Source organism: Pyxicephalus adspersus, chromosome Z (genome assembly GCF_032062135.1).
Source record: "Pyxicephalus adspersus chromosome Z, UCB_Pads_2.0, whole genome shotgun sequence".
Classification (NCBI taxonomy): Eukaryota; Metazoa; Chordata; class Amphibia; order Anura; family Pyxicephalidae; genus Pyxicephalus; species Pyxicephalus adspersus.
This window is the reverse complement of record NC_092871.1, coordinates 9,393,050-9,403,672: the sequence shown is the minus strand read 5'-3', so window position 1 is coordinate 9,403,672 and position 10,623 is coordinate 9,393,050. Positions and strand designations below refer to the sequence as shown.

Here is a 10,623-nt window from a genome sequence, read left to right as displayed (position 1 = left end):
TATTTTTTCGGAACACACACAGTATGTATCTATCAGGTTCTGCAAGTTGTCACTGCAAATGCCAATGCAGCCCCATACCATACACAGCATTCAGGTAGAAATCAGGTAAGAACAAAATAAGCCAATATGACTATATTTATTGTGCAGATATAAAAGATAATAATGCCGGCATTTCTTTGTTATAACTTTATATATTTAAATTATCAATACAATAATAAAAACATAGATGTGCGCATCATTTGTCTAAAGCATTTTTTTTCAGTAATACTAATTCATTTATATTACTCAATTCATTTATATTACTCAATACTCTAAATGAGTTCTGCTAAGCTTCCAGTCCAGTCAATAAAGAAAATGATTCACAGCTGCAGAAGGAGCTAAAACTCTATCATATATCCCATAAAGGTATTGTAAACCATTCTGATTAAACAATTTTTAAAAAATGATAAAACGTAAATCATAAAACACTACTGTGCTGGAGTGGGATCGGTAAAAAAAAAAGGGGAGCAGCATCAGTGACACCAGAAAGAGGATTTGGAGTGAAATTTGGGGAAGGGTCACTACTGAAGGTTAGGTAATTCAAAGCTCAAGGACCTAATATTTACACAGACCATTATGGCTTTATTTCTCTAAATACGACATCAGATCCCCAAAAATCACAGTAAGATTGGTTATGGGGAAGTGTGTGATATCCCATGTATACCACTAAAGCAGCACCTAGAGCCGCAGTGGCCAATTTACGGTCCCCATTGCAGTCACATGGAGGCTGGGGGCATATAATTCAACGTAACGTAAAGACCCATAGGCCTTGCTTTGCATAGATCAGCATTTTATGAAAATAAACAAAACATAAAAATAAACAAAATATAAAAATAAACAAAAACCCTCAAATATAATATAATAACATACATGTTGACATACTGTGCAGTGTAATAAAATGTTTATGAACTATTTAAAAACACTTCAAGCAAGCCCATCATCTCCACTAAATCATCTTCAACTCCGCAGTTCTTAGAACATGCACAGAAGATTGCCAAGCAAAGTTTCCGCATAGTGTGACTCCAATCACATGGGAATATAGGAACTCCTGCCAGCGGTTTAGCACCTCAGAATTTAATCTCCACTTTGGATGTTTTCTGAAATGTGAAAATAAAAATATGTTTTTAACACATTATATGATTATTATTAGAAAGTACCAATTTTTCATTATTTTTTCCAGGTACATAATTTTGCATTTCTTAGCTGTTAAATAACATTTGCAAATGTGCAAAGTGTAAACTGTAGTACAGTATGAATAAACACAGTGAAGACACCCTACGACATGTAATAAATAGGTAATGTACCTGCCCTAGATAGGTTAGGATTTCAAGAAACAGAAAAAAAGAACAAAGCTGGGGTTCCTTTGGCAAAAGTTCTAATATTAACATTAAAACTCAATCCACAAGGTGCAAAATTTGGTATAATCCAACATTTGACATGTCACAGTAATGGAAACTTGGGGGTTGGTCCATGTCAGCTAGACAAAAAAATGCCTGAAAAATAGAAAATTGCAGAACAAAGTGTCTCGGTCCTGACGCGTTTCGCTGAATAGGCTTTTTAGGGGATGAATGGAGAGCACAACTAGGTATTAGATGACATGGTTCATGAGGACATGTGTCAGAGTTCATGAACAACCAAATGCAAGCTATGCTGTACTTGGAGGAAAGTGACAGCTGAAGGATTGGCTGAACAGGATCGGCACACTAATGTCTGCTGCCAGACACACACATCAGGTTGCGCTCTCAATGCATCCCCTGAAGAAGCCTTTTTGGCAAAACGCGTTCTTTGTTCATAAGTTTTCCATTATTCAGGCGTTTATTGTCTAGCTGACAGGCACCAACACCGAAGTTTCCACTTTGGGAACTGTTTCTACTTTGATGTGTCAATTGTTGCACTATACCAAATGTTGCACCTTGTGGATTAGGTTTTAATAATAATAGAACTTTTGCCATAGAAACCCCAGCCTTGTTTTTTTTCTCTTTCTTGACAAACTGTAGTACAGAAGTCCCTGCCTTTCACTCCATCCTCATCTCTACAACTAAGCCCTGTGATTGGGTGATACATCAGAACAAAGCCTGCATCCGGGAATGTCAATGTGTATCACACAATAATCTTTTTATCAAAATAGGAAGATTGAGGTGCTTGGCACACTTTTCTTCCTTTATGAAGCATCACGATTTTTTAGATTTAGTGGCAAATACCTGATAAACGGATTAATAGATATTTTCAGCACTAAATGTCCGAAGTTTAGTAGGACTAGCAGTTCCACTTTGAGACTCTGTGGAAAAATGGGCCAAAACTAATTGTATTATTAATATTATTATTGTTATTATTAATATAAATAAACAGTAATTATATAGTGCCACCATATTACTAAGCGCTGTACATTAAATAGGGGCAATCTGGATGTGCTACAAATGTGACTAGGTCTAGGGCAAAGATGGAATCCTAATCTGTAATATCTATACAAAAGATTCAACAGAGACGAATAAACTGTGAATGAATGGAAAGTCAAATTTTTTTTTTAAATTTGCCACTAAATATTAATTCTAATTTTTATTAATTCTAGCACCCATACTAGCCAAAGTAACAGGTTTTCTTTACAGGATGTGGTATCAGCAGCATTTTCGTATTGTACAATATGAGTTTCTGAAAACGCTGCATTTTATGCATGGTCCACCTTTCTCCTACAAAAAATTGCATGGCAGGGAGAAAGGTGAGATATAAAATGTTCTCCCGAATTCAGAAGTGGAGAGCTAATATTTGAAATGGAAGAATAGGAGAATGTATGAAAGGCAAGTATGTCACGATTAGCATTTCCTGTAAAGCAAACCTTTTATGAATTTCAGTAAGTAAAAGTTTAAATTAAATATGTTTTTGTTCTTTTCTTGACCCCCTCTTTGAATAATAGCTGTACGATGAAACATGTAAAATAGATTCATAATACTTACATTATTTGTTATTTCTTGATAGTTCTATTAGAGAAAAAAAGAAGAAACAAGAAATTCATTAAGGCTATAATAAAGTTATTAAATAATAATAAATAATGTCTATACTGTAGGTATCTGAGGTTAGAGGTGCATTGCTATATTTCTGTATATGCTATATACCAAAACATATCAATGTACAAGTCTTCTTCCCTTTTACCATATGAGGATTTTGCCTGTGTTTCCAGTTTCATCTTCTAGTGAGATCCATTCCCCTGAATACCGTCCCCAACTCCCATATTTTATACTTTGGTTCTAACTTCAGATCTCTCCTCCACAGAACCCATTTATTCCATAATATATACAGTGGTACCTCAAGATAAGTCCGCTTCGGAATAAGTCCAATTTGCTATAAGTCCTGTTTGGACACGAAAAATTTTGCTTGGTATACAAGCTAGAACTTCTATGGGTCAAAATGAGTCATAACACCGGGCACTACCCTTACTTACCTCTCTGGAGACAAAGCCACGTCTGGCCACGAGCGTGAACAACCCGCGCTATAACTCCCTGTGAATTACATAACATCTCCTCCTCCCTTCTCAGCACCATCCTAGTAGGCACTCAACTCCTCTCAGCAAGGTAAAGTGAGATAAAATTTTGATTTATTTCATCTAATTGCTTTTGTATTTATGTATTTTAGTATTAGGCAGTGTTTAACTTATTTTTTACAACCCTATCAATGTGTAATATGCCAAAAACAACAGGATTTTTTTTTATAGAAACGGAATAGTCATTTTCCTTTTATTTCTTTTTGGAAAAATTTGTTTGGTATAAGTCCAAGGATCTGGAACGCATTAAGGACCAAGGTACCACTGTATATGATTTTTAACCAATCATGTGCTTTGCATATTTTTGCCAAACTACAGAAAACCTACTACTGGGCTATGAATCATCAACTCCAGGTGATGATGTTAATGATGATTATCCATTAAACAGACTGGAAGTTGAGAAGTGACCAAGAACCTACATTGCTAGGTATTGTCATTCTATAATATATTTGTTTATGGAATGTTTGCAAGATTTTTATTTCTCCACACCATTATTTATGCCACTCTCTAAAATATTCTTATTGTTTTCTGAAATCTGCAACATTTATTTTCCCTGCTTCTATTTTTCAGTTATTACACATAGAAGGCTTCTCACGGGAATGTCCTAGCCTTACTGACCATCAGATGATTCACACAGGAGAGAAACCATTTAAAAGGCTTTCATGTTGGGGTTCTGGGCTAGGGGTTGTTAATGCTGGCATAACATCTTCATTAGGAGATAAAACATGCATGGTCAAAGGTATTCCTTTGCTGATTAATTAATATTTTTTAATATGGGCCAACACCTATAACTCGCCCACCAACTGCACCTGGCCCTTTTTATGCTTGCAAAATGAATGTGTTGCCACATATTGTGCTCTGCTGCATTTAAAATGCTTCTTGCAGATTTCAACTATGTAACTTTTTACACCCCTATGTGGCCTACTGCAGCTTTACATACTGGCAGCACCATGAACAACACAAACCATTACTGTTTGCACAATGTAACATTTAGCAGAAAATATTAGGATTTCTAGATCACAGTTAGTTGATTACCTTTAATGAGTCTTAGGATTTTATTCTTAAACATAATTGCATATTCTTTGACGTCCACTTCTTTATCAACTGCAAATAAAAATTTGAAATGAATGAAAATAACACAAAGCAAGATTCTACTGGACTCTATTAAATACAAAATTTAAAGATACATGGCATTCATATTGGAAAATATGAATATAGTATATATAGGTATATACTGAAGAACTGCTTTTAGAAAAACCTAAAGGCTTAAAGTTCCAATTTAAAAATCTGGCATCAGACAGGGCTTTACTGCACAAAGGGACAGGCAATGTATCTTCTGTAATAAGTCTACTTACCTGCCTGATCATTCTCCCATCTGTCAAATTTAGCATTGGTTGTCAAGATACCTGGCATATCCTGGTTTTCTCTGCAGATGCTGGGACTGAATAAACTACTGCATGATAGTTACGTTATCCGGCCCTGACCAATCAGGATGGCATGAGGGAAAGAAGGAAGTAGATGGCAGCACCCACAATGGGATGGGGACAGGTGAGTAACACCTAAGTTTATTTGTGCTTTACAATGATAACATTTTGGGATATTGCATCCTTGTCATGTGGTGGAAATGGCTCTTTCTGCTTGGGGGTCAATAATGGGTTTAATAAGGGAGCCTAGGCCATTAGCGTAGTAAAATGAATAATCGCTCTGCAAAAAATAACTCTCTTATCTTCATGAATTTGTTAAAAATTCAGTTGACAAATAATACCCAATAAAGTGTGTATACCATTGTAAAAAAAAACATTTTGGTCTTGCACATATTTGGATGGTTGAGCTCCATCTCATTTACTAAGCTAAGTGAATATTACATTGCAAAGTGATGAATCAATTTGCTAAGTGAACAGCTCAGTGAAAACTCCTTTAGGAAATCAACACCAATGCCTACCATTAGAAATACCATTATGGCTTTTTTCAGAAAATGTTAAAAACACTGATTTTTATAATTCAATACAGTACTATTCTAGTAAACCAGGGGTCGGCATAGTTTTATGGCCACTAGGCCATTTATGGGATGGGCGAGAGCACACTAGGCTGAAACCCCCCTAATGGCTCGGCACCTCACCAGGGAATGCCCCCTGAAGTAAAATCCCTCTCCATCATATGCATTGCAGAGGAGAGGGATTTACCTTCTGGGAGCTTTCACTATTTACCGCCGCAGTGGAAGTATCAACGCCAGCTGAGGTAAATAGGGGAGCAACTGCAAGGGGGCCGCACCAGAGCTCCAGCGGCTCTGGCTCCAGTAGTTCCTATTGCCCCCTGGCCGATCCGTGGATCTGGAGCCACGGGTTTCTGGGCAGCATTAGGCCAGATTGGGCAGGGGGCATTAGGCCGGAACGAATTACCGGCAAGGCCATATCTAGCCTAAAGGCTGGAGTTTGCTGACCCCTGTACTAGGCATTCACATTTCAAAAGCAGCAATACCTGTATTATTATCTGCTTTGCATATAGGATAAAAGTATCACATCTGCAGATCTATAATCCACAGGGTACCGATGAAATAAGTGGGAATCCAATGACCTGCATATATGTGGGTAAAACACAGAGATGTCTATCTATATGAATGTTTAAAAAATTCTGAACAGAATACCAGGGAGAAAATGGGATCTGGATCTGGATCTGGAACTGTTTTAGCACATGCTCACATCCAAATATAATTCATAAATAGTGCATAAGGGCTGCTAAAAAATGTGAGCTCTTGTAAAATTCCTAACCTGGTAACACATCATTTTCCAAATTCCAGCCTTACCTGGAATAACAATTTCTTCAAATTCATCTTGGAACCTAACAGTTCGTTCTACAAAGGAAATGAAAGGTTTATTTTACTTTTCCAGCAATGCCGGAAATGCTGTATACATTTATGTTATACTATTTTTGCTGTAATGATATTTTCATGGAAGATTTACCTTTGGGACAAACGGCAGGATCGTCTGTTGTAAGAAAACACAGGGATACAAAGGAGTCAGAGGGGCAAAAAATTTACAATCTGAACCATGCAACCCAATTAGATTTACAGAGTGGCTGGTATAAAGCATCCTTAACTTCGTAATCTGAGGAGTAAATCAGGAAATAATTGTTCCTGCTTCATTGGGAATGACTGAATGTGGATGAAAGCTGTTCAGGACTGTTCAGTAAAATGTTGAATTGCTGATTAATAAAGAACCAGCGCAGATTCTGGGGTAAGCCAAGCACCTAGCATGGTGCCAACCGCCAGCAGTTCCTTGGGAACCACTCTTCTCACCTCCTCAACCAGCCCTAAGTCTCCGATTCCACTCAATGTTTTTCCATTTTTAATCCACAAAATAAAAAACTGGGAAGGGGGAGCATGAAGTGAAAGTGAAGATCCAAAGTAAGCCCCCACCGCCCCCCATTCATTTGTATGCATTATAGTACCACATGTAGAGGGCATTGGCTTTTGCTAACGTTTTGGGTATAAAAGGGAATGGTTGAAACATGTAATATATAACAATGAACAAAAAAACCCTAGAGAGACTTTAAAAGCCCAACAGATAATTGTATCATGGAAAAAATCTGACCTGACCAAGGTTCTATTGATTCCACTCCCAATATTAAATATTAGTGATCAATCTAACTTGGCAATTCAAAATCATTTATGGTTCATTTTATGAAGTGATTAGATGGTCTTGTTGGAATGGGAGAGTCTACAAGTGTATGGCCGGCTTAAAGGAAACATTAGGTGAACTTTTAATGATTATTATTATTATTATTATTATTAATAATAATAATAATAATAATAATAATAATAAATTGCTCAGATCTCATTGTTCTGAAACTTTTTCTGACTGTTACTTTATTTCTCTAAACCCCTCTGAGATAATTGGCTTTGTATGGGGAGCTCAGCTATGGGTTTTTGTTGGCAATGCATTGATGAGTTCAGGTACGCATAATACCAATCTACATTTCTTGTTGACAGTCACCTAATTAGCAATATATAAAAGTATACATATATACACATTTCAAACATGGGATAAAACTGAAAAAGCCTAAACATATCTATACTGAATCTAATTCCAGATTATATAAATTACAATGGATTTTTTATAGCATTTAAGGCTTTTTATAACATTTTAGCATGGTTAAATACTGGTAAATTTATAAGGTATTGCAAGAAATAAGGCAAATAAAAATTGTTGGGAATACCCAAATAAAATGGCCACACTAATTCAGGTAACCTAATATAAAATGTATTTGTAAAAAAAAAACCAATGACAGATTTATTGCAATTAGCCAGTCAACATACCTGTTACGGGATAGATGTTTTGTGTGAAATCAACTGAAAGAGATTAACAAACAGTTTTTGGAGTAAAAAAGCAGCTATACAATCAGAAGTTTACTTAGTATATCAGATATTTTTATTATTACACAGTATTTATAAAGCACTAACAACTTACGTATCGCTTTACAAAGTCCATATTCATGTGACTACCTGTTCCTCAAAGGAGCTCTAATCTAATGTCCCTTCCATAGTCATATGTCTTTATTACACCCTAAGGTCACTTTTGGGGGAAGACAATTCATCTGACTGCATGTTTTTGGCATGTAGGAGGAAACTGAAGTACCCACAGAAAACCCATGCAAACATGGGAAAAACCTTCAAATTCCAAGATTTGAACCTCTGACCTAGTGCTGCAAAGGCCACTGTGCTACCCTCTGAGCCACTGTGCTACCCTGCTAGGTAAAGACCAGTCTGTGGTTTGAGGGCTACATGAGGCCCCCTGGTTCCTATTCGTTTGGTAATCAGCAGCCAGAAGTGTTTTCCTAACCTACATGCATTTTAAGAACAATAAATAGTAATATCCATTAGTGTTGGCAGGATTCTGTTTATCTAAAATGGGTTTTCCATTCCTGCACAGCTCCATGCACCTTTAAAACGGATTTGAAGTAGGTCAAATGTAGGTCGGAAGGAGATCAGTTTCAAGTCAAATGCTTCTATCAATGTATTCTAAAATGACCTATGACTGATGGCAAACTGGAATTTCCATCTGATTGGTATTAATCCAGCATGGGTACAAAAAAATGACTTACTTCCAACATAATAGATAAGAGGAATGATTTATTAGTATGTGTACTTGTTATGAAAATACTGTGCTTACACTATTATATTCACAAAATTGTTGCAGGTAAATGAGACAGATCTTTGTTACAAATGTCAAAACTGATTCAGTTAATGTAATGTAGAATTTTGTTGTAAAGAAACTAAACTACGCATTTGCTGCAAAATTTTTAAACAAATATTCAACATGCTACGGGACAGGTGATTTGTGTGTAATCAATTGCAAAAGAGCAACAAACAAAAGTCAGTTTTTGTAGCAACAAAGCAGGTACACAATCAGAAGTTTACTTAAGGATCAGAAGTTTATTATATAAAGACCAGTCTGTGGTTAAGGACTACATGAGGCCATCTAGATCTTATTATATGAGAACTCAGCAACCGGAGTGTTTTCCTAACCTAGAAGTTTATTCAGAACAATTAACAATAACATCTATTAGGACCTGTGTTAATGGGCTTCTGTTCACCTAGGGTAGGCTTTACATTCCCATACATGGGGCTTTAAAACCCATTCAATAAAGGCCAAATACAGGTTAGAAAGACATTAATTTCAAGTCAAATGCTGCTATAATGTATTCTAAAATGATCCAAAACTGATGTCAAACTGGAGTGCCATCTGCATGGGATTTAAGTGGCCTGAACGGTAAAAATCAGACCTTTTTGCAATATATAATAATAGGGAAGAGTAAGGTTTTAAGATTTTTATTAAGATATATCATGTCAATAGTCAATACTGACATATATTAAAAAAAATCATTGTAGGAAGTGGGGCAAATAATCTCAGTTACGAATGCTCAAAATGCATGACCATGACTGATTCAAATAACCTAAGGTAGAGTTTTGTAGTAAATAAACAAAAAGACACATATACCATAAACCTTAAACCACTTGTTTTTCACATACCTGTTTGGTGAAGGTTACTTTGTTCCAAATTGGCTTAAAGACAGTAACAAACAAGGGTCAGTTTTTGGGGTAACCAGTCAGCTGTGCAATCAGAATTTACAATCAGAATCAATCTGAGGCTTGAGGAATACATGAGTCCCGTCTTTGGGACCCAGCAGCCACCAGTCAGTGTGTACCTTACCTAATATTGATATTATAGTCATTTCACTAGCTGTCCCTCAAAGGGAGCTCACAATCCAATGCTTCTACCATAGTTATATCTGCAATCCACCGAGCTGGAATCCGTAAGGGTCTGTGTGCTTAAAGAGGGGTTTACATTCCTATATGTGACTTTAAAATCTGTTCAAAGAAAGTCGAATGCAGCTCTGACAAAGAGCATCTGCAAGTCAAATGTCCTATTAATGTATCCTAAATGATCTGATATCAGACTGGAGTTGACACTTGGTTGGTATTTTATCTAATATATTCATGTATGCTGATGGAATATAGCGGTATTTGTCAGGGAAATGGTGGTGAGCTCTACCAGCTTTAGGTATGTCCAGTCTGAAAATTCCTGCAATATTTTCTCATTCTCCAACTAAGCCTGGCATATCCATAGCATATCCAAGGTTTGCTGGATCACCCATGTTCTCTGGTGAAAGTCTATCTTCTCCAGTCTTGGAGAACTTTAATAAATAAGTTCCATTGACAGACATTCTGAAGTGCATTACTTCTGTACTGTAAACGTGTTTTGTCTGTATTACAATTGGAGGGGTTTGCCATCAATTCCTATCCTGACAGGCAACATTTCCACACAAGAAACAGCAATAAATATCTGACAAATGCTACGATTCTTCCCTTCCCAAGTATAAACCTGAGGGTTTGTTTGGCTTGAGTTACACTTTGAAGCACACCTGTCTTGGGAAAGTTTTGGAGGATCTTTCTAAAAAATACCATGTAACCGACTAAAGTCATGACCTAAAACAATAATGCTGCAAATATCCTGGGACCATATCATCAGCATGACATCAGCATGATTTTT

The 10,623-nt window shown here is 36.5% G+C and overlaps 1 long non-coding RNA gene across 1 annotated transcript; it reads right to left on the bottom strand.

Moving 5' to 3' along the window:
- Positions 1–108: 108 nt before the first annotated feature.
- Positions 109–10,612, bottom strand: LOC140343655 (uncharacterized). The gene is made up of 7 exons (XR_011923386.1): positions 9,603–10,612; positions 7,890–7,922; positions 6,535–6,558; positions 6,378–6,425; positions 4,610–4,678; positions 2,991–3,014; positions 109–1,136 (listed from the first exon to the last, which is right to left on the bottom strand). It is a non-coding gene; the product is annotated as an uncharacterized lncRNA (long non-coding RNA).
- Positions 10,613–10,623: the final 11 nt, after the last annotated feature.